General features: G+C 43.6%; 1 long non-coding RNA gene across 1 annotated transcript in view; it reads right to left on the bottom strand.

The window, feature by feature from the left end:
* The window catches only part of LOC137450988 (uncharacterized), a 35101-nt gene that overhangs the window by 5364 nt on the left and 4515 nt on the right, over positions 1-25222 (bottom strand). The gene's annotated exons all lie outside the window — the stretch shown is intronic.

Genomic DNA, 25222 nt, shown 5'->3' with positions numbered 1-25222 from the left:
TAATCATTTCAAGTTAACAGGATTGCTCCAGGGACGCTTGAACTCCATGATAATGATTTTATGGAGTTTATCAGAACTATTCCACAGTAACAACAGTCTCACAGTAAGTGTAGGGGACTGGAACTGGATATTGATGTGCAAATTTAAGTCAGGACTGAAGGCAAGGACAAATAATTTGTGTCTTCAACAAAACAGATTGTTCTTGGACTAAGAATTGGTGAATTCATCCTGCACCTGCCCTAATGCAGAGCCATTTCAAAGACACTGATGCCCTGTTGAAGAGCCATCACTGAGTTGACAAGTGGGCTCTTTATTCCATTTTGTCTCTGATGGTGTGAAAAGTCATAGTTGTTGAGATTAATGTTAGTATTACAGTTAAGATACAAAACATGGACAAAAATCGTGGTGGTCCCAGCTATCACTGCTCACACAAGAAGTCATAGAAGTGGCCTCAGTTTGTGTGAGGGCAGGTTTAGGTTGGATAAGAGGAACAATTTCTTCCCCAAAATGGTTGTTAAGCCCTGGAACAGGGTGCCCCAGGGCAGTGGTGGAGTCCCCACCCCTGGATGTACAGATGTTTCATACAAGTGTTTCATAGAATCAAGAAGGTCGGAAAAGACCTCAGAGATCATCAAGTCCAACTTATTACCCAACACCTCAGGACTGACTAAACCATGGCTTCAGGTGCCACGTCCAATCTCCTCTTGAACACTTCCACCAGGGCTGGGGACTCCACCACCTCCCAGGGCAGTACATTGCAATGGCCAATTACTCTTTTTGTGAAGAGCTTTCTCCTCACCTCGAGTCTAAATTTCCCCTGGTGCAGCTGGAGTGTGTCCTCTCATTCTGGCACTGGTTGCCTGGGAGAAAAGGCCAACCCCCATCTGACTACAACCTTTCAGGTAGTTGTAGAGAGCAATAAGGTCTCCCCTGAGCCTCCTCTTCTCCAGGCTAAACAATCCCAGGTGCCTCAGCCTCTCCTCATAGGGCCTGTGCTTGAGACCTCTCACTGGCCTTCTTTTTCTTCTCTGGACACATTCCAGCATCTCAATGTCCTTCTTAAATTGAGGGGACTGAAAAGTTATAGAACTGCAAATAACCTGCAAGATAAATAGATGCTAGAACTATGTCAGTCATTATGCTAGAGCAAACTTTAGGACATTCATAGCTCTGCATCTTATAGTGACTGTTCACAAAAGAGGCAGCTTCATATCAGAAGTTAGGAGGCTTCTTTTTTTTCAGTTTAGAATCTGCTGATGTTCATCTCTTTCATCAACTAGCATTTTTAAGGCCCTGTAGCTGATAGCAGGTACTTGAATATGTGCACAGACAAGGCCTGAGAGCTACACAGTATCTTAAAAGAGTCACAACTATAAGATGACTCTGGCTAGAGCTTTAGTGCCACAGGCCAAAGCCTATGGTTCGGTTTGCATGACTTTGTGCTACCCTGTCAAATGTAATTCCTGGGTGGCTACCATGCTCCTGATCCAAGATTAAGGCTGTGGACAAATTGCCCACACCCTCCTCTACTCAGCTCATATCAGACTGCATAATTTAAAGAGTATTCCAAACCAAAAAGCCCAGAAGATCCAGTACAGACTGGCTTTGCAGCAGCGGTGATGTAAGTATCATTTGATGGGAAGTGGAATTATAGAATGCATTGATTTGGAATGGACTCCCAGAATTCATCTTGCCCAGCTCCCTTGCAGTAAGCAGCCACATCTTTAACTACATCAGGTTGCTCAGGGGCCCATCAAATTTGTCCTTCTATATCTCCAGGGATGGGGCCTCCTCCACCTCTTTGGACAACCTATTCCACTACTTCATTACCTTCACTGTAAAAAACTTCCTCCTAACATCCAAGGAGCTTCCTCCTAATAACCAATGAAGTCATCCCCTAGTTCCACTTGGGAGTCACTTCATTTCTATGGAAAACCACAGATTATCTGTGACCTTAAACCTGATTTACAGACACTGAAGTTCTGATCTCCATCTCTCTCCACATATATTTCAGCTCCCTCCCCTCCACTCCCCAAATTCATGACAGATTTTCCTCCCTGCCTTTGCACAGGGTGGTGGGCACACTGGTTTTGGACCCTCACACCTAGCTTCAGGGAAGGCAGACACACTCCCAGGTTGCAATCTCCAGCCCAACTGGCACCCTTTCACTCTATTTCCCCCTCCAGAAGCAGCTCTCTCTCACAAATCAATCCCAACCAGAACAAGCTGCTTAAAAATTATCATTTTGAACAAATATTTCCAGCCGCCCACCAAACACCGTGTCAAAAAAGCAAACTTTCAATAAACAGAAAGTAGATTATTGTTCTCAAATGACAGCTTTCACGCTGTTTATCCCAAAGAATCCTCAGAGCTTATGTAGTGCGAAGTAAATTTGCCACTGGTTAAAAATGTAAATTCTTTAAATACATAAAACCCTAATGAAAAAAGCTTGTAACATTTCCCTTCTCCTGATTCCCACTTCTCTCTTTTTATCTTCCTAGAAGAAGATGCTGATTATAATTACAGTGGGGAATAAAATGTGGGCTTGATTGTGTGTTGGAGAAAATTTGGAAAGTAAAATGGGCTCTTGGTGTATGCATGTGCTTCCACACATTACTGCATATATGGATTGTTTCATGGCATCTAAAGAATTTCCTTTTAATGCACGGAGTACATTTCACATTTAAATGCAAATCGTTCGTAGAGAGGGCACAAAAGAAAGTCTGCCAATGGAGATGAGAGAGAGAAAAGCTTCTCTGAGATTCCACCACCTTCCTAATGCTCTCAAGACGAAGTGGAATGCAAAGCACATGGCCTGACTCTGTCTTCCTGGTGAAACAATGAAGACTGTAACATCAGTGCCACAGCCTGTCCCTTCCTGCTCATGGTTAGAGGATCACAGTATCACAGTATCATTCAGGGTTGGAAGGGACCACAAGGATCATCTAGTTCCAACCCCCCTGCCATGGGCAGGGACACCCCACACTAGATCAGGCTGGCCAGAGCCTCATCCAGCCTGGGCTTAAACAATTCCAGGGACGGGGCCTCGACCACTTCCCTGGACAACCCATTCCAGGGTGGTGTCAGCTGTGGTCAGGTCAGAGCATGCTACAGTTGATGCTCAGTCTCCACAGCCTCAGAGGCAGGGAATGCAAGCTCAGGTCTGAAGGCACACACTGTAACCAAGATTCAGACTTGCCATGGGTCCCAGCGTTTGCTAGTTAAGTGGACTGGTTTCAGAACCTAAAAACCAATCAACCAAACAAACAAATAATACAACCCCCCCACTAGGATTTCCCATTCTGTATGTTGCTCATAGAAGGGAGGAACTCAAAGTGAAGCTAATAGACTACTAATAGCTTGTTGAGTGACAGCTGGGTGGAGTTCTTTAAGAGAGGTGTGGATGAGGCACTTCAAATGTCCATGGCAGTCTTAGGTAGACAGCTAGACACAGTGGTCTTAGAGGTCTTTTCCAACTGAAACAATTCAATGTTTCCATGAAAAGTTGGCAATCTGGACCCATAAAATATCAGTCCTCTACATCCAAACAAGAGCAGCTCCCTACTTCAGCTCACAGAGTGTCTACTGCACAAAGAGAACATGTAGATGTGGAATTTCTGAATGCTGGGTTAGATTTAAAAGCATTTGGTGATGTCTCCCATAAGAATTATCTCCTTCTGACCTTAGAAACATCATCAGTGCAGAACCCATGAGCAGCCTGCCTAAGTCCTTTAAGAGATAGCTACAGGACAGGTATAAATCAAGTGTGCAACACACCAGTTGTGAGCCTAAGAAGGCTCTCCCAGATAGAGTAGCAGGTGCAATGTTCTAGACTTAGGACATGCATACCACCAAGGCCTACATGTGCAAACCCACCAGAGCCAGCATGGAGGCACAAGCACCAGAAATTTGGCACAGCCAGGACACAGGAGCCATGTTTGCATAGCAGGCAACAAAGAGAATCCTGCCTGTAGTCGTAATCCCAGTGTTCACTGGGATGGGAGCCTTTGAAAGGTATCTTAAGATCATCATAATGTGTTGGGGTAGATGCAGGTATAATCTTTAGATGTGCACCTACTAGCACTCCACTACATAGATCCTTGGATCAGAGTGCAGACAGTCTGGGCCCTAGTCCCACCAATCCTGTTCACTCACTCCACAGCTGTGTGAACTGTAGCTGGCATCTTATTCTTTCTTGAGAAACCCAAAAAGATGCTTCTTGCATACTAAGCTTCCCTTCTCATGCTTACTCAGGTCACATTTTCCTGGAATGTATCTCAGAAAAGCAATTAAAATGATTATTAGCTGCTTTTTAAAATTTCCTTTCAGTTCACAGGGACTAAAATAACAGCTCCTGCTGTGCTGCCTGCTGAGATGTTTGACAGAGCACTGCTTCAGGCATACTGTGTGACATGGGTGCCATGCAGTGGCCTGCAAACGTTTGAGTGTCAAGACTGGTTGAAATTAAGCACTCCAGGCAGGTATGGACTGTGTCCAGACTACTGGAGTAGCTTCTGGGAGGACCTTTCCTATATGCTGTGTCCAAGTCTCCTTTTGAGTAGCAGCACTGAGTCCATAGCAGATGGAATACCAGGAGGAAACCAGCAAGCATGTAATAATGACAACCAGTTCTAGGGTCCAGGACTTGAATTTGAGCTCAGACAGTTAATCTAGTCACACGGAAGGATTAGAAGGAAAGACTTCCTCTGGGATCCTTTTCTAGTAGCAAAGTTGTAGGCAATGCCTGATTAGCTTGTCTATAGTCAGAAGACACAGTCTCGCTCAGCTCAGTGCATGGCCTGTCTGTCTTCTTGTTCCTATCCTTTTTTTGGTAATTATTCCTAATTCCTACAAGCAAAGGCTGGGGATGAAAGAAAATTAGTTATTATCTTTTTCATTTTATAATTAATGCTTTCTACTATCCTCATCAGTAGGTGTCTATTGTGGAGTTTGCTTTGCTTTGCCTTGAGCAGGAGGATACTAAATTAGCTAACTTACTGCTCTGTTTCAATATGGACACCCCTATGGCAGGTGCATACAGATAGTCTGAAAGCACCACCAGTAGCTGAATGACATCAGAAATCCTCAATATATTTTGTATGACCATCTGTGCAGAATATAGTATCAAAAACACTGGTGGTTGTCTTCTGGAGTGAGGCAGATGAACAAGGACCCTGGGATCCCTGTATTACAGAATCACCAAGGTTGGAAGAGACCTCAAAGATCAGCAAGTCCAACCTGTCACCCAAGACCCCATGACTAAACCATGGCACTAAGGGCCACATCCAATCCCCTCCTGAACACCTCCATGGATGGTGACTCCACCACCTCCCTTGGCCACCCATTCCAATGGTGAACGACTCTCTCAGTAAAGAACTTTCTCCTCACCTCAAGCCTAAACTTCCCCTGGTGCAACTTGAGACTGTCCCCTCTTGTTCTGGTGCTGGTTGCTTGAGAGAAGAGACCAACTCCCTCTTGGCTACAGCCACCCTTCAGGTAGTTGTAAACAGCAGTTAGGTCTCCCCTGAGCCTCCTCTTCTCCAGACTAAACAATCCCAGGTCCCTCAGCCTCTCCTCATAGGGCTTGTGCTCATCAAGGCCAGCCTGTCACCACAGACCTCATGGCTATGGAGTTTTGTTTTGAAGTTAGCAATCTAGATCCCTCTCTGACTCTTTCTTAGTGAAATCAACTTAAGAACAACACTGGGTTTTATAGTGATCTCTCTTGAAGGTTTTTGCAGTCAAATGGACAGGCACCAGCATTACAAGCAGTGAAAATGTACCACCCCCTGCTTTTAGTTATGACAGTATGAAAGCAACTAGCATTCAAATGAGTTTTAACTCAGATTTGAAATGTGTTTTATATCAGCTCTGACATTTTTCACCTTTTATAACTTTGTGTGTGAACTGTGACTGACTTGCTTGTCTAAATTTGCTCTGAGCATGTGATTCATGCTGACTCTGAAACTAGGAATCGAGCAACCAAACTAAAGCCTTATTCAGATACTGCCCAAGGAGCCTGCCAGGGAAAAAATAAAACACCCAAAGTGTTTGAAAAGGCCATGCCACAGTCACATTTCCTTGCTAGATTTACTGCATCAATGACAAAGGAATTTGAAAAAGGGCAAAATACTTTGAACCAAACTACACCATCTTGTTGCCCACTCCCCATCTTTATGTGGTCCTTTGTGTATTAGAACTGGAGATGTTGGGAAGTGTTGGGGTTTTTCTTCCCTTCCCAAACTGATTTATGTAAAGGAGGAGGAAAGGTTATTCAGTGAAACAGACATCCTCATTCTCCTACTGTTAGTACTGCATGGATTGAAACTGGTGGTAAAGTACCAGCAAAAGATCTATTGCAAAGGTGACAGCTCTAGAGATGCGATTTCCAGGGAGTTTTTCCAGTTGGTTTCAACACCAGAAAAGAATCCAAGAGATTCTCATGAGTGACAGTTTTTAAACACCTGCATTCCATGGGAGCTTCCCTTTTTCAAACCATGACAGTGCAGCTTTTCACTCTGAGAATACATTATATTCTATAAATACAACATCCTTAATAGGTTGGCTCTTCTCTCCTTGGCTGCTTATGTTCAGGAATCTTATAGGAATTTAATGTCTCCTATCAGCTTGAACTCCATCGAGGACAAAGATTACTGAGGGGATGAGGAGAAAATGAGTGTCAAAACTTCCTAAAATGCACTTCCTTAGTGGCCCAGGTTGAAGAGAAATAAGTTCTCAAACATTTTTAGATAACCCCCCCGGTTGGAGAGCTCAGGAAGATAGAACTTTGCAGGCTTCCCTCTAGGCTCAGCAGGGAGCAGTTGATGCAGAGTTTCTCAGGCTCTTTCTCCCCTTCCCAAATCTCATTGTTTCTGTGCCAAAATAAAAGAACCAGATATCTATTTTTATAGTGTGTTGTTCTAGCTAAATACATCCATCATCTTCTGAAGATGTTCTATGTGGGTGAACCTTCTCTGTTCATTCCAAACCAAGCTGTATTTTGCAAATACAATCTGCATTTTGGGCAGAGGCCAGCAAACCTGACTATTCATCAGCATGAGACTGACACCAGATACTTAGGCTTTAAGTCGCCTGATTTGCCCCTCAGGTTTCAGACTCACAGAAAAGCTGCTGGGGGAACGTTGCACCCTGCTGCTACTGCTTGGAAGTCTCTGCACGATAGATTTGTCCAAGTTATTTCTGTTGAAAGCAACTATAAATAGCTTGCATAACGCCTCAAGTGTGTTATGGAATTATTGGGAGTTCTGCCTGATTAGAAGAAATAAGGAGTGAAAGCTCTGAGAAAGGAGCTCAGGATTTAACATAGTAATAAAAACCAGTAACCAAAGTGCTCTGCAGCTATTAATGTGCTTAAAATGAAGAATGTACTCAAGGGTTTTGCTCAGCTGGAGACACTTTCACTGTGAAATAATTTTGGTCCTTATTTTCCTCAAACAAAACTGGCCACAAAAATGTTCCATCTTGCACTATGCAACTAAGATAATGACATTTTGTTACTATCAAATAATTTGCCAGTGTTCTCACAAGAGACTTGTTCATGCAGGGTGTATGGATTCCTTTCCTTTTCATACCCAAGGTCTGAAAGCAATTTCTCAGTAGATGTCTAGAGACTAAAACATAAAAAAAGAAAGAAGGAAAAGAAGGAAAAGGGCATTTGTGTGCCAGAGAATAGACTACAGCATGCTTGGAGCAAAAGAGGCATCATATTGTAGCTTACTGGTTGTGTACACTGTGATGCCTGAGTGGGCATATCAGGCTTTTGAATAGCACTACAGGGACAACTACCTCTGCTCAGCCATTGAACAGAAGATGCAACTAAACACTAGTCAGTACTGGATTTGAAGGGTGAGGGGATAACCTCTAAATATACATCCCTTGTAACAAATGCAAGCCAGAATCAATCACAGCTTTACTGGACCTTGTTTTCATATTAAGGTCATGCAACAAGGAATGCTTTTTGCTTCCTCTGGAGCATGGGAGCAGGTCAATCCTCTTGCTCAAGTTTGTCAAGTCCATCCTTCACAATGTTTTCTTATGGATTCATGTAAAAATGTGGGTTTCCATCTCTTCACTGTCAAGTAGCTAACAGCATGCTCTCTTTGGGGCAGTTTGATTTTATACTTGCATGACTGCAGCCCAAGCATACTTCCTGCCACTGATTCAAATGTATTTGGTATCGGGCCTTGAGAATCGAAGTGCCCTCACCAGCACGATTTTAGAGGAGAGGCCAGAAGGCAATGTCCTCCTTAAGCTACCCTATCTTCATTTAGAAATGTCAATCAATTTACTATAGTAGTAGACAGGTTAGTTTTTCTTCTAGTCTAGCACCTCAAAGCCCTTACCTCATATATACATCAAATCCAAGGAGATGCTGGCTGAAGTGTTTCACTAGACTGGAATAAGCAGCTGCCGCTACACCATGAGAAGCATTTACTGTTCTGTGTGCATGGCTTTTCTATTGAGTGTTTTCATGGGATTTGCAACAGGTCTGCAAAGCTTTAGTTCTGCTTTTCTTCTGGAGTTTTAGAAGGCTGATTGCTGATATGGTGTACAGACACTCAGGAGCAAACTCATGGCATAGCTTTGAAAACCTCTTAGAGTTTCTTTTTACACAGCACAGAGTTAATGCTCCTTACATTCTGCCTTTTTCAGCTGTGTCTGATTCAATCATCTGAATGGTGTTGCAGGATAAGATTTTAGTCTGAGATAAAAGGATTAGATGAATCTCACTCCTTTTCACAAAACTTCGTAGTCTTTAATTCTCTTTTGCTGCAAAGTCAGCACAACAGTAGAAGCTTTTACCTCCTTGGGTAGTGAGCTGCTGCTGTACTTGGGATCTAAATTATATTGGTTCTTGACAAGATGGCTACCTGCTGGAATAGCTTCAGAAGTTAGTTATACATTCATGTGTCACAAACCCAAGATGCTTTCTCAGCTGAAAAAGTTTTCTGTTAAACCCTACGGGCTACCACTACCTTTTGTAAATGGGAACCATCAAGAAGAGCTTGACCTGACATCCAGTGACTGCACTGAACTACAGCTATGGCCTTCAGTGAAACTCTTTGAGAAGAGTAGGAATTGCAGTGGGATCCTGCAAAGAGGGAGAGGTATCAGCCCAATCCCACAGATGCAGGAAGATGCCATACTACACTAAGGATGATGGTAAGAGCAATAAGGCTTTTTCATGTGGCCAAATATGTTAAAAATAATGGTTAATCTAAGTTAGTCAAGAGCAGCAAGCATCAGTGACATCCCAAGAATGTGATTTACTCATCATAAGAGAGATTTCTGGAGAAGTGGCCATTATTTAACATATTTTCCTGAGTAAATTGAAATGCTTTAACTCCCCATCAACATGACAAGTAAGAACTCTCACACTTTGCATGACCCAAATTTCCCTGCAGAGGAGTTGCCTTCTTCCGTTCAAGGAAACACCATGTTTTCCTGCTGTGGTTGCTTCATTTCAACCTGAACACCATGTTATACACTGCATCTTAAACTGCACACTCAAAGCATGTTGTAGCGATGCAGAACTAAAACATTTTGTGTGCAGCAGTAGGTTTTGGCTTTCCTCACTATTAAACCCTTTACAAAGGCTGTCCAAGGACGCTGTACCCAAGTCAGCAGTTTCCTTCAGCCAGACAATCAAGCTGCTTCTAGTCACTTGAGAGCTGAACATCTGTTACTAAGCAACTGGGGAGGCAATTTAGGAGCATGCACCACCCTTGCCACTCTCACAAACCTGTCACGGGCCCAGCTACTCCCTGCAAGTAATCATTTCCACAAAGGCAGGAGGCTAATGTAAGAAGATTATACATTTCTAGAAATAAAACTTCAACACTTCTCCAAACTATGAGCCAGGGGGAATGTTTAGCATACTGTTTTATCTACAGCCCCTGGATACTTAAAGCAACAGCTGGCTAGTCAAAAGCTGTTTCTAGGTCGGAAACACAGCCTGGGTAAAACATTTAAGTACAAGCGAGTTTATTTCTTGGTCAATAGTAGGCCTGCTTGCTTCCACAGTTCAGATGGACCACATGTCTGCATGAGGTTGTGTTCTGTTTGAGAAACTGCCAGGAATCAAAGCAAGTCTAAGTTACTCATACTACCATATTATGTGTGTGTATGTGAATCTCCACGGTAGATCTTGATGAATTTAAAGGGTTGACTCACTCTGCATCTTTCCTGCCAGACACAACAAGTGCTGTGATCTTGTGTTAATTTCTGTATTTACTTTTGGTGTTTTGCTGGGAGTAGTTATCATCCTTGATCATATATATTTTGATTTCTTTCTCAGTTCTCAACTTGTTATTTCTAGTGATGACTTAGAGCTGCAATTGGATTGAATTGATGATGTTAAGGTCTTTTCCCACCAGGTGATTCTATGAAGACCCTACCAACAAAGTCATGACTTTGACTAGCTGGGTTATCTTGTATATTTATTTTGGTTTGTGCTATTTTGATGTGTTTTATTCATGGGAAGGCATACTGTGGATGTTACATCGCTCAGGTGGACCTTTTTTGATCAACATATCTGCTATGACACTTGTTTTATGCTTCCTTTCATTCCAAAAGCAAAATATATTAATTTTACCTGGAATTTTCCAGTGCCTTTTTTGAATCATAGAATCACAGAATTGTCAGGCTTGGAAGCGACCTCAAGGATCATCCAATTCCAAGCCCCTACCATGGACAGAGACACCTCACACTACATCAGGTTGCTCACAGCTACATCCAGCCTGGCCTTAAAAACCTCCAGGCATGAGGTTTCCACCACCTCCCTAGGCAACCTGTGCCAGTCTCTCACCAGCCTTATGGTGAAGAACTTCTTCCTAAAATCCAATCTGAATCTACCCACTTCTAGTTTTGCTCCATTCCCCCTGACACCCTACAAAGACCCTCCCCCAACTTTCTTGTAGCCCCCTTCAGATGTTGGAAGGCCACAAGATTTCCTCAGAGCCTTCTTTTCTCCAGTCTGAACAGCCCCAACTCTCTCAGTCTGTCCTCATAGGAGAGGTGCTCCACCCCTCTGATGATCCTCATGGCCCTTCTCTGGACACATTCTAGCACATCTATATCCTTCTTGCAATATGGGATCCAGAGCTGGACACAGCACTCCAGGTGAGGTCTCAGAGTAGAGTAGAGGGGAGGAAACACACAAGCAGAATGTTTATATGCAGAGAAGTTCAAACCTGTTGAATGTGTTACCAGATGAGGCTTTTAAAACTAATCTTTTTTAAACTTGCTTTGTCATCAATAAGCAACACATTTCCTAGGAGTTGTGTGGTTCCTCATCCTAAGAGCTGCTTGTTGTGTGACTGTTTGGCACATTCAGACACTTCATCGTAAATTTGATAGGCAGGACAACTCACAACCTTTCTTTTCCAAGTAGAACAGCCAGTCTCTTGACTCAGTCTCTTCTTCCCCCCATAGTATCACAGTATCATTCAGGGTTGGAAGGGACCACAAGGATCAGCTAGTTCCAACCCCCCTGCCATGGGCAGGGACACCCCACACTAGATCAGGCTGGCCAGAGCCTCATCCAGCCTGGGCTTAAACACCTCCAGGGATGGGGCCTCAACCACCTCCCTGGACAACACATTCCAGGGTTTCACCACTCTCATGGTGAAGAACCTCCTCCTCATATCATATCATCCCATATCATCCTCATATCATCCCATATCATCATCTGCTTGAATAGAAAGATGTTTATGTTCACTTTTTATAGAAGAAAAAAAGTATCATGGAATAGGAAATGCTAGAGAGGACATTTCTTCACCAAAGGCTGATTTTGTTACTTTGGTCCTCAGAAAAGCAGCTTTGGAAAGGGGGAACTTTCCAAGTAAAAAGCTAGAGGTAATAACTGTGGTTAAAAAGAGGAAAGGAAATTCAGGATTAGAAAACTATTTTTCCTCTTAGTTTTTCCACTGTCACCTTGAATCCTCTTGCATAAATCCTTAAAGCCTTTCTAGCATGTGAATGAGTCGGGTGTATGACAGTTCACCATCAGTAATGCTCCCAGCCTTCCAAACACATTATTAACAGTAAATGATTTCTAATTATGGTTTCTGTAGCAATTAAATTATTGGCTTATTTTCAAGTATTAAATTAGGATTTTTGCTTCTCTTTTCCATGCTGACACACATTTGGTGTATTGGTAGGTAGCCTGAATACTGCAGTGGCAGCATTTATAGACACAGACTGGCTCCTCTGAGAGTATTGAGATGTATTGATGTAAGTATTGCTGCAAAGTGTTCAGTGTTAGTTATATGTAAGACCTGTCACAAAGCAAGTCATTTAATCTGAAGCCAATTGCAATTTAGATTCTCAATGTTTGGAAACCAAAAAAAAAGAAATCAATACTTCCAACAGCAAAGAAATCTGACATGAGAAAGAATTTGAAGAGCTATAAATGCTCCTTCTTATAATTAGATTGTGATATGTAGCCACAACCATATTACTTTACACTCAGACTGTGAGAAAACTGTTAGAACAGCTTAGCAAGAGAAGCAATAAACACATTACCACCAGCAGGGCCTTTAAGTCAGCACAGCCTCACCATCTCTCTAAAGCTTGTATTACAAGTTATTAGACTTTCTGCAGCAATCACTGTAGGAAAGATCTGGTTTTGCTTACACAGCAAAGCAGGACTGAGACTGAGACACGATGTTTCAATAAACAGCCTTAATGTAAGCACCAACAAGAACGAGATGTTGGAGAATGGATGGTGCTTAGGTCAATGTGCTGTCTCAGGCCAAGTGAAAAACCAGATTTGCCTGGGATCATGAGGAAAATGAGCTTTCACTGAGCAGGTATCTTTTTACCTAAGCAAATTTTGATCTTACAAAGCAGACTGGCTAGGAGGCATCTTTGGTATCACTTCATTGGCAAGTTCAGCGTACTAGGACATCTAAGCAGGTCACCATCAGGAGATTAAAGGCTGGATTCTCAGGCAGTGTGAATAGCCTAAAGCAGCTACTGCCTTCAGCAGTGAGTTTTAAAGTCACAGGTTCAGACAGCAAGCAGCAGAAGTAAGCTGAAGTATCTTTTTACCACAATGTTCAATTAAGTCTCTCTTGTAGGTTTTCACTGAAGTTTTAGAACAGGAGACAAGGTGGCTGCAGTCTGTTCCCTTTTATCAAGAGAAGAAGCCCCAATTTGAAACAGTGCAAATAAACAATACAAGCTGCTTTAGCAAAACAAATACTTGTGGTCCGGAGGAGCACAGTGTGATGTCTCTGATTGCCAACCTCTCACTGATAAGATCTGCATGAAACCTCTATCTAAAGCCACAAATAACTACAAGCTTTTAACAAAACCCTGAAACAGGCTCAAGACTTGCTCTCTGAACTGACAGGAGGTATTCAAGGCCTAGACTTTCATGATTTTCAGTGTAGGGTTAGCGCTCCATATCCTCACATGTCACCTCTCTGTCACCACATTTCCTATTTTATCACAGAAAGGACAATTAGATAGGAGCAAATCACCTCAACAAAACAAGAAACCAGCCCAAAACCTAACTATGTTTAATCTTAAGCTTCTACTTGTATTCAGAATGGCATCCGGGGCTGCGTCAAAAGCAGCATACCCATCACGTCGAGGGAGGGGATTCTGTTGTGCTATACCTCCCTGAGACTCCAGTACTGCATCCAGCTCTGGAAGAGAGACATGGACTTGTTGGAGCAGGTCCAGAGGAGGCTGCAATAATGATTCAAGGGTGGAACTCCTTTGCTGTGAGGACAGACTGCAAGAGCTGGAGTTGTTCAGCCTGGAGAAAAGGCTCTGGGGAGACCTTGTGACCTTTCGGTACTTAGGGGCCAGTCAGAAAGATATGGACAGATTTATTTTAGCAGGGCCTGTTGTGACAGGACAAGAGGTGGTGCCTTGAACAGAGGGAGATTTGCACTAGATAAGCAAAAAATAGTTTTTTTTTCCCACAATGAGGGTGGTGAAACATAGGACTATAAGAAATCTCTCTAGTTGAAGATGTCCCTCCTGACTGCAGGGGGGTTGGACCTTTAGAGATTTCGTCCAACACAAACCATTCTGTGATCCTATGACACGGTGTGAACAACAGAATAGTGGTCTATGGCTCAGGCTGGACTTCTGACACTGTGATTATTAAAGTTGCATTGTAACCTCCTTCCACATGAGCATGAACTTGAATTTGCACAAGAAATTGATACTTTTAACTGTATTGAGCTAAGGGCAGAGTTTGCATTTCCACCTTTACTCAGGAGAGCTCTCACTTGCAAACATTTCTCAATCCACTGCAGGGATTTAGCCCAGAAGCACACACTCACTGTTTGGCTTTAAGAACTTTGCTAGATTAAGCAGGAAGATTTTAATGAAATCTCCTAAGCAGATTTTTACAAAGTCAGCAGAAACTTTTCATGGAGAGTCTTTCTAGGCTGCTCACCCCACACATTTCATTCCACTCATCTGAATTACAGAGTTACAAAAGTACATAGATGCATGAGGACAGGTATTGCCAGAAGAGCAGACAAATCTAACACAGCAGAAAGTAGTCTCATCTTGAGAGGAACCTTGTTTCCCTCTCGGCTTTGGTTATAAACCCAGCCGGTTTATACATTAGAAACCTGTTTAGATGGAGCTGAAGTGGCTTTAAGCTACTTTCCCAGGCCCAAGGTTCTTGTACATTTACCAAGTGATACAAAAAGCTGGATCAAATTCTTGACACAATACACAGCCCAGAACTTGCAACTGAGCTACAATCCCTTGAGAGAAGATCACTGATAATATACACTCTTGAAACTAGGCCTTCTAGAGCAAACATGAGCTGGAGCATCACAAACCATAGAATGGCAGGAGTTGGAAGGAAAAAACAAATCTCATGAGCTTGTAAATATTGCTTTAAGGAACAAGTCAAGCTGGACCTTAGCATAGCCCTGCTTTTCTGTAGACCCAAAGTCTGTATACACACTAGAGGAGGAACAATTTTTCAAGCTAATGGATGCAGCAGATTGTGGCACATGCCTAGACCAAACTGGAGGAGACCTACCTTCAGAGACTCTCCTGTTTCTCTTGCTTCATCATGACTTCATGCAAAGCTATGTGCCAACAAAGAGCAACCCATGCCCTTTAAAGTTTTGCATGGCAAGAATGATGTCATACCCTTTTCCAAATGGGCTGCTAGCAAGAATTTCTGTTACTGCTTCAAGCAGAGAACTTGAGGATGACATTTGCAACCGTTATCTTGAGCCAGCTGGGGTTTGTATCACTTGCAGTTAAATATACCATCAATCAGCCAATATAATCAAGCTTCTAATCAGGCAAATAACCAAAATACCTCAAAATAGACCACAACCACCTGTTACAAAGTAATTTCTTTTATTTCTATTACCTCACCATAGTTTGATTAAAACAGTGAAGTAAAAAGACAGAGCCTTTTCAGTGCCCTAGGGAGGAAGTTGCCAAAGCAAGGTATCAGTACATTACATTTGTGACTAAATGAGGACAACATCATTAACCAAATAAAACAGGATGTGTCTTTGGTGCTGAGACAATCAAGAATCCACTGAGGAAGGAAAAAGGCAGCATGTACTGTGTCACTACTGCCTCACAAGCACTTTTATTTACCATTGCTATCACCCACAGCTCCTCAGCAGGGAAGTGTTTGGAAGAGAGTGTCAGAGAACCCTGAAAGGCATCACCAACATTTCATAGAATCATTAAGGTTAGAAAAGACCTTCCAGATCATGGAGACCAACCATAACCCAACTACCATGGCCACTAAACTATATCCTGAAGCACACCTACAGGCTTCTTGAACATCTCCAGAGATGACAACTTGGCCACTTCCTTGGGCAGCCTGTTCCAATGCCTGACCACTCTTTCAGTAAAGAAGTTGTTCCTAATATCCAATATAAACTGCTCCTGGCACAACTTAAACCCATTTCCCCCTTTCAAAGGAGTTTCCTAGCAGCCTTTCATTCTTTCTGGGTTATAGAGCTGAGTCTTTCCCCACCTGGAGGAGAAAGTGATGCCACAGAAAAGCCACGAGTCACAAAGCAAATTTCTGCTCTTACTCACAACATCACAACATGCAGATCTTGCTCAGTCCTCAGCATTCCTTTCTTACCACATTCACTCACCATCCTAAATTTACAGTTAAGCCCAACACATCTTGTGCTCCTAAATGCATGTAAGTTTTGATTTAGTAGAGACTACCATATCAATTAGAATAGCTTAACATAGCATAGACCAGACCAGGTTGGAAGAGACCTTCAAGATCATCGTGTCCAACCCATGATCCAACACCACCTAAACAACTAACCCATGGCACGAAGCACCCCATCAAGTCTCCTCCTAAACACCCCCAATGATGGCAACTCCACCACCTCCCCGGGCAGCCCATTCCAATGGGCAATCACTCTCTCTATGAAAGGTAGCCTCTCTATGAAGGTAGCTTCTTTAAGGAGCATATCATAACCATGGACTGACAGAAGCTTAGTAATAATAATCAAGATTAAATCTTAGTCAGAATATTTTCAGAGTACCACACAAATCCCATCACCCATGCAATGAAGAGAGACACAAGTTGGGGGGTGTGCCTGAGGAGAGAGGTCAGTCTGTCTCTTGCACTTTGTATTAATGAGGTTTCTGAAACCTGGAAATGTCAGAGGACTCTATTTTTCTGCCCATTGAAACCAATGATAAAGAGGCACATGGGGAAAATGAAGACCCCTTCCTGACAGTTATTAAAAGGGTTGAGCTATTTATGTATCATCAGGGAAACATTCATCAATTTCATAGAGATGAGCTGGGTAATAGAATTCAGAGCTCTGCAGTTGTAACCACTAAGTCAAGCACAGGTCATTAATGACAAAAAAAGAGTTATCCCATTGCACTTCAGCATTTTACATGTGGCTAGCTTGCATCTCCAATGTTGATTTCACCATGTCCTCATATCCTAGCACTTCTTTAAAAGCTATAATAAAATGGAAGCCCTAAACTATGGTTTCTGGGATGGCCCCTCTGAGATTTCAGCTGGTATCAAAATTCATGAGGAACAAGCAGCCAGATAAAGCCATATCAGGAAATAGATTGCTACATGCCCAGCCCAGCTATAGGTAAAGGAGAAAGAGTTGTATGACTCAGACAACTAATTATGTAATTAAAATTCTGTACAGTGCCCTGACATTCTGTTCTGTTGTATGACACACGTGAAAGTTACCCAGCTTACCATGGCAAGGACACAGGTTGGTACTTGCTGGCTTTTCCAGCTATCTGCATATGGTTTTAGAGATATGTGAGGAGAAACTACTAAGTATTTAAATTTTAACCAGTGGCTGAAGTCTTTGTGCAAACACTTCTAGCAAGTGTAAAAGGATAGTGGAAGAAAGCTACCTTGTTCCTGCACAGGTGCAAGTGGTAAAGAGGACTTGTCCAGTCTGTGTGAAATTGAGTGTGGTCAGTGTTTTATGCAGGTTAGCCAAAATGTAAAGGGTGGAATTGTGTTCAGCAGACATCAGGATGTCACTATGCCTCAAGGAAGGATCAGCTGTACCTGGGTAATTTAAAACATTATCAAAGGTTACATTGGTCTTCCAGCAGTAGAGATTTGTCACTGGTGCACTTTAGAACTCCTCTGCCCTCCCTACCATCTTGAGAGGATGCTTGTGCACCTCTAGGAAGAGCACCAACCCTCAAGTTAAAGCTTTGGCTGGTTTGTGACTCAGATTCTCTGTGCAGCAACATAAACCCACAAGTTACTGTTGTATCCTCAGATGGGCCTCTTCTCTGAGGCATTTTTAGATATGAAGTTGATACTGGCAGCATTCTTGGTCCCTGAACTAAATTATCCTTTGGCAGACTACTGACTTACAACTTCTTGTCACTCTTTGAAAACAAAGTTGAGGGGAGGGTTAGATTCTATTGGCTTTCAATGCAGATTTGATCACTCAGCTTCCATGCTTCCCACGGACACTCTCAAACATGAATGGACATGGGACAAAAACCAAAACAAGTTGACATTTGCCTTCCTTCTAAGCCCAAAATGACCCATGCAGCAGAGGCTGAAGAAAAGCAAACCTGAAAAACCTGAGACAGTGGTTTGGGTGGGGATTTGTCATCCCAAATGGTTTACTGAAACAAACAAACAAAAAGTTACAACAAAAAAGAAAACTACTTGTCCTTTGCCTGCTGTAGCACTTTACACATCAATGGCTTCATCATGGGACAGCTAATATGGCAGCTTCTGTATTACTTTGCTCTCCCCTTGATGAGGAATCTGGAGTTTAACAGGCTGTATGCTGTTTGCTAAGGGAAGTGTAAAGATTCGTACTGCCAAAGTACCTTGAGCTTTGTTAGAGTGACATCCAGTGGCGTGTAAAGGTTTTCTTGCTAGTGAATGCACAAACCCCTCTTTGTGTACTACCAGCTTCAAAAACATCTACATTCATGATCACATAAGTAATTGACATTATAGAATAGATCATTTTGGTTGGAAGAGACCTTTAAGATCATCAGGTCCAGCCATTAACCCAGCACTTTAGGTCATCACTAAGCCATGTCCCTCAGCACCACATCCAGACTGTCAAGCAAGAACACAAGTACTGGAAAAGGAATTGATGGAAGAGCTGAAGACCTTAAAGCATAAGCAAGTAATACATCCTAGCCTTCAGGAAGGTAAGTGGGCAGCATACATGTTGTTACAGCTGGTTGTGCATTATACTTTACCATACTGAGGCTCAGGGGAGACGTTATTGCTGTCTACAACTACCTGAAGGGTGGTTGCAGCCAGGAGGGGGTTGGTCTCTTCTCCCAGGCAACCAGCACCGGAACGAGAGGACACAGTCTCAAGCTGCAACAGGGGAAGTTTAGGCTCAAGGTGAGGAGAAAGTTCTTCCCAGAGAGAGTTGTTAGCCATTGGAATGTGCTGCCCAGGGAGGTGGTGGAGTCACTGTCCCTGGAGGTGTTCAAGAGGGGATTGGACGTGATACTTGAAGCCATGGTTTAGTAGTCATGAGGTGTTGGGTAATAGGTTAGACTTGATGATCTCTGAGGTCTTTTCCCACCTTATTGATTCTATGAAACACTTGGATGAAACATCTGTACATCTTTTCCAGCCCTCCAGGGGTGGGGATTCCACCACTGCCCTGGGCCACCCTGTTCCAGGGCTTAACTACCCTTTTGGGGAAGAAATTGTTCTTCGTATCCAACCTAAACCTGCTCTGGCACAAGATGAGGCCACTTCATCTTGTCCCATTTAGAAGGAAATATCCCTCATCAAGAAGAAAATGCACCAGCTGAAGACTTCAAACTCCACTGTCTGAAGTAGGATATGTACATTGATTTTCAAGGGATCTATATAAGGGATCTGCCAGTGCTAAGAGGAAACAGAACACTTTGTTGTGGAATTTGGGGATGTTTGAAACTTCTGAAGAACATGGATCTAGTACCCACTTCTGAAAACCCCAGCTTGCTGGTTTCAAAGGCCACTTTAAGACAGTCACCTCACAGAAGTCCTAAAGGTATGCATGTGTGAAATAACTCTGCTGGGAACTGCAGATTTAAAACCTGGGTGAATATAATCTCTTCTGGCTCAGCTTTTTAATCCAGCTGTTCTGACATAAAAGGCATTGGAAACTCAGAAATAGATCCCTGTACACATCTTTTTTGTCAAGTCCTGCAAAATGGAGCCCAACAGGGCAAGCCAGGGGTAGACTTGAAGGAAAAGTTCAGTGTCACAGGAGAAAATGCTGATGACTGCAGGCCAAGTTAATATTTATCAGTTGAAGGCAGACCCCGTGTTTGGAGCAGAAAAGAAAGCCCACCTCGAGCAGTTCTTTACTGGTCAAAAACACAACAGGGAGATATATAAACAGTTCAAAAGGATCTTGGTCCTTCTCCAGAGAGAGTACACTAAAAACATGAAAAGCTCAATATTGAGGTAGAAGTCACATGCCAGAAAGGAGACACTGGAGCACCTTAGCATGTTTTGCCATTCCAAGAAGAACTGCCATCTGTACCCTATTCACTGTTTTCTCTAGTGCAGGCATGCCCTAGCTCTCAACCAGCTTCAACATTAGAACACAGCTTAAGCATCTTTCAGTACACCAGGATGGCAGAACCAGCAAACCTTTTTAAATTCAAACTAATTTTACATTGATTATGGAGAACACACTTCCATCTGAGTGCAAACCCTCAGTGTAAACTGGTGGCCCAAAGATCACAAAAAGGACAGAAAATATCTGGCTCAGCATGCAAGACTGGCAGAGGTGATCTCGTGTTCATGTTTGAAGTATTTCCAACTTTTCTGATCTCTCTAACCTCTCCCATCAAGAAATCAAAGGAAACTACTTTCACAGGCTTAGGGAAGATACTCTCCTCCTAGCTTGGTCCCCAAATGTTCTGAAAACTTTTTTACCAGGCAGCTGGAGAAACCAGAACGAATCCTATACTTTGAGCAAGAAGCCAGTTTTAAGGTCACAATAGAAAATGAGATGAAACAAATCCAATTGCACCTTGGCAGCAGCTGGAGACCCAGTCTACCATAGCAGAGGACTGAGAGTTCTGCTGAACTGTATGATGCAACAGAGTGAGGTCACTGAGGATCTAATTCTTAATGCAATTTCCTTTGAGGGAAGAAGAGAAAAGTGTGTATATGAGGTGAGCCCTAGGCCAAATGAGCATACATCAGGCAGGAGGAAAGTTGCATGTTTTGAGCATTGACTTCTCCAAGAAAGAAGCCACTGGAGTGAAGAGGCAGTTTTTATTAGAACTGGTGAGACAAAACCCTGACAGGCAAGAGCAAAAACAGGCCAATGCATTTCTCTTCCTCCCTCCTTCCCCACACTGTTCTTGACTCAATGGGATGGGGGGGGGGGGGAGGGGTGCATGGAATTTAGAAATTGTATTGGGGTCCAACAGAGCTATCAGAATGATGGAGTTATGTAGGTTGGGGAAAGACCTTTAAGATAATTGAGTCCAACCATTAACCTAACAGTGCTGATTCCACCACATCTACACAGCTTTTATTAGAATAAACCAAACCAGGTTGGAAGAGACCTTCAAGATCATCGTGTCCAACCCATTAACCAATCCAACCCACCCAAACAGCTAACCCATGGCACCAAGTACCCCATCAAGTCTCCTCCTGCACACCTTCAATGACGGCGACTCCACCACCTCCCCGGGCAGCCCATTCCATATGGCAATCACTCTTTCTGTATAGAACTTCTTCCTAACATCCAACCTGAACCTCCCCTGGTGCAGCCTGAGACTGTGTCCTCTTGTTCTGGTACTGGGTGCCTGGGAGAAGAGACCATCATCCGCCTGTCTACAACCTCCCTTCAGGTTTTTCAATACCTCCAGGGATGGTAACTCTACCACTGCCCTGGGCAACCTGTTCATGGCCTTGATAATCATTTCAGGGAAGAGATTGTTCCTAATGTTCAGCCTAAGCCTCCACTAATGCTACTGGAAGGTGTTGCCTCTTGTCCTGTCATATTATTTGAGAGAAGAGATCTACCACTTATGTGGTTCTAGCCTCCTTTTAGGGAGTTGTAGAGAGTGAGAAGCCTCCCTTTAGCCTCCTTTTCTCCAAGCTGAAAAAACCCACAGTACAATTTCCCTCAGCTGCTTCTCGTAAGACTTGTGCTCTAGACCCTTTACCCTTCAACGTCCTTCTTGGGCAGGCACCTAAAACTGGCAAGGCTGCACCTTGAGTATTTGGTTCAGTTCTGAGTACAGAGAAAAATCTCTGCCCTAGTCCTGCTGGCCATATCATTTCTGATAAAAGCCAGGATGCTGTTGGACTTCTTGGCCACCTGGGCATACACTGGCTCATATCCAACCAGCTGTTGACCAACATCCTCAGGTCCTTCTTAAAAGACAAAGAAGTGAAGCTTATTAGTGTATTACCAAGCAAACTGGTTTCCTGAGTAAGCTCATTGCTGAGAGGTGCTCACTTCACTTACTATTCCTGCCTTATTCCCAAGCCTTCACACCTCATTCTTCTTGGCATGCATTTTATATACATCTGATCCCCAGCATCAATTACATGAGGGGAAAGCAGTTGGAAACAGACTCTACCTGTAGAGCAATGTCTTAATTCTTACTTAAAAATCATAAATCCCATAGAAGCCAAGCTTTTGTGCTAGAGTGCTGATGGGTACACCCCTCCACTGCTGAAAACTTTGAAAGCACCCTGGCTTTCAGCACGTTCAGAAGCTGCAGCATGCCTTCACCATGCAAGCCTAAGAAGGAAATCATCTTCTGTAGGAATTAAGTGGCCTTGATATATCCCATGTGAAGCACTGCCCAGCCCACACCAGTTTAACTATAGTAAGATCTTCCTCTAGAAATTCACTGCTGGAGAAGCTCAGCATCACACAAGTAATCTGCAACACTAAAGGGGACTAAATTTAGTTGTCATTATTTTGTACTACATACACAAGATCCTAGACAAGTTGGAGCCTTTTCTTGCATGATGACAAGAGTATAGACATCTCTCCTTTACATATGCTTGCATGTGTACAACCACTCCAGCCCACTCACAAGTGACAGCAGAGTTTATGTTCAGCCTCCCTCGATCTGCAGCAATGCTGTGTTGTGTAAGCAGAAAAACCATTTGTGGTCAAACAGATACAGGGCAACATCCCACAGCTACTGCTTTATACACCCCTCTGTGTGTCCTCCTTTCCTTCTGTGTATTTATAGAAAAGGTTGGAAGGAGTCTCCAGACATCATCTAGTCCAACCCCTTTCTAAAACAGGGTCACCCAGATCAGGTTGCCCAGGATCACAATGTCCAGGTGGGTTTGAAATCTCTCCAGGGAAGGAGAATCCACAGCATCTCCGGGCAGCCTACTCCAGGGCTCTGGTACCCTCACATCAGAGAAGTTTTCCCTCATGTTCAAAGTGAGCCTCCCACATTCTAATTTGTACCTATAGTCTCTTGTTCTGTCACTGGGCACCGCTGAAGAGAGTCCAGCCACATTCTCTTGACCTGTCCTTTAGGTATTGATGAGTATAAGCTCCCCTCTTGGTCTTCTCTTTATCAGGTTAAAGAGTCCCAGGTCTCACATCCATTCCTCTTCAGAGAGATGCTCCAGTCCAACAATCATCTTCGTGGCCCTCCACTGAACTCTCTCCAGCAGTTCCCCATCTCTCTTGAAGTGAAGAGACCATAACTGGACACAATACTCCAGGTGCAGCCTCACCAGTACAAAGCAGCGAAGGAAGAGCATCCCTCAACTGGTCACACTCTTAACACACCCCAGGAGACCATTTGCCTTCTTGGCCACAAGGGCACATTGCTGGCTCATGATGACCTTGCTGTCTATCAGTGCTCCCAGGTCCTTGACAGAGCTGCAGGTCAACCCCTCACCTGTACTGGTTCAGGAGATTATTCCTCCCCAGGTGTAGGACCCTACACTTGCCCTTGTTGAAATTCATGAGGCTCCCCTCCACCCAACTCTCCAGCCTGTCCAGGTCAGGCTGAACAGCAGCACAGCCTGATGTGTGTCAGCCACTCCTCCCAGCGTGGCATCACCTCAGTGAAGTGGCTGAGAGTAACAGTGTTTAATGGAAACTCAACCACAGACCACAAACCTGCTTAACACACAGGGCCAAAGCCGCTTTACAGGACGAAACTGCTGAAGCTATTTCAAACATTTTCGGAAGCAAACATTGCCCAGACAGACAAACAGAGCTGTGACACACACCCCAGAAATAGCCACATCAGAGTCAGGATTTACATCTGCTTAAAGAAGGTTAATGAACCAGGCAAATCGGGCTGCACAGGAAGCAAATGCCAAAGATTGCTCTTAGCTCTTTTGTGTGAGTCAGTGGCTGCTGTGGGAACTGGGATGGGGGGGGTGACACCAAAATAAATCCTGCCACATCCTTAGTGCAGTTGGAACATTCCAAAATGCCATGAAGCTGTCAGTCTGCACATCAGAATTGATGTGCAGGCTTGTCTGGCAAAAGGCAGGGGGGAAACGTGGAGCTTTAAATAGTCCCCAGCTTTGTCAGTTATTTATTAGCAGTGCTGGAAGAAAGGCCTCCTTAGGATTGCAAACCAGGCTCTTTATGCCAGTCCCCACTGTAATTACCTTTTCATGGGGAATTTGCAAGGAATACACATTTATTTGTGTCTGAGAGACAAATCCTAGGCAGAGGTGACAAAACCACCCAAATTATTTCAAGATGCTCAGGGCTCCAATCCAAGATTAAACTTGGAGCATTAACAAGATCTGGAAGAAGACAGGGATAAGGGAGCACTGAGAAAGCAGAAGAATAGTTTTAACTGATGCTGGCAGAAACTCAACAGTGCAGCTGCTTTGAAGAATCACAGAAGACAAACCTTGAGGGTCCAAGCTCAGTTTTTGGATCAGCTGTTTCAAAGAACTGTCATAAATTAGAGTTGAAGGACCTTGACAGACCACCAAAGGTGCAGTTGCACAGCTGCTTTAATGAGAGAGCTCTCACTACCTGTTGTGGTCTCTCAGTTGAAGCCTCAATGTGCATTGGTCCCTATTTGATTTTTTTTTTTCCTTTTTTAAGCAATGTCCTGGCCAGGCTCAGGTGGATTTTTCCTCTCAGACAAGACTTCTCAGGACCATTCACAAGAGTGCCTAGAAATACTGAAGGCTTTGTTTGCTCCGCACACACAGGCACACAATTAAACCTGTATCTGCTCCTTGTTCCCATTTTTCCATGCCTGCTGCTTATGAAGTACCTCACCTCATACCTGTACACCAAACTCTCTACAGGTACTAATTACACCACCTTCTCATTCAACAGAAGGTAGAAGCTTGGCTCCAACTATTAATTCTCCATTTCACAGTATCACCAAGGTTGGAAGAGACCTCCAAGATCATCAAGTCCAACCTGTCACCACAGACCTCATGACTAGACCATGGCACCAAGTGCCACATCTAATCCCCTCTTGAACACCTCCAGGGATGGGGACTCCACCACCTCCCTGGGCAGCACATCCCAATGGCCAACAACTCTCTCTGGGAAGAACTTGCTCCTCACCTCAAGCCTAAACTTCCCCTTGCACATCTTGAGACTGTGTCCTCTTGTTCTGGTGCTGGTCACCTGGGAGAAGAGACCAACTCCCTCCTGGCTACAACCACCCTTCAGTAGTTGTAGAGAGCAATGAGGTCTCTCCTGAGCCTCCTCTTCTCCAGGCTAAAAAACCCCAGCTCCCTCAGCCTCTCCTCATA

Source organism: Melanerpes formicivorus, unplaced genomic scaffold, assembly GCF_026170545.1.
Source record: "Melanerpes formicivorus ecotype bairdi unplaced genomic scaffold, bMelFor1.0.p_v2 SCAF_38, whole genome shotgun sequence".
Lineage (NCBI taxonomy): Eukaryota > Metazoa > Chordata > Aves > Piciformes > Picidae > Melanerpes > Melanerpes formicivorus.
This window is presented reverse-complemented; position numbering and strand designations above follow the sequence as displayed.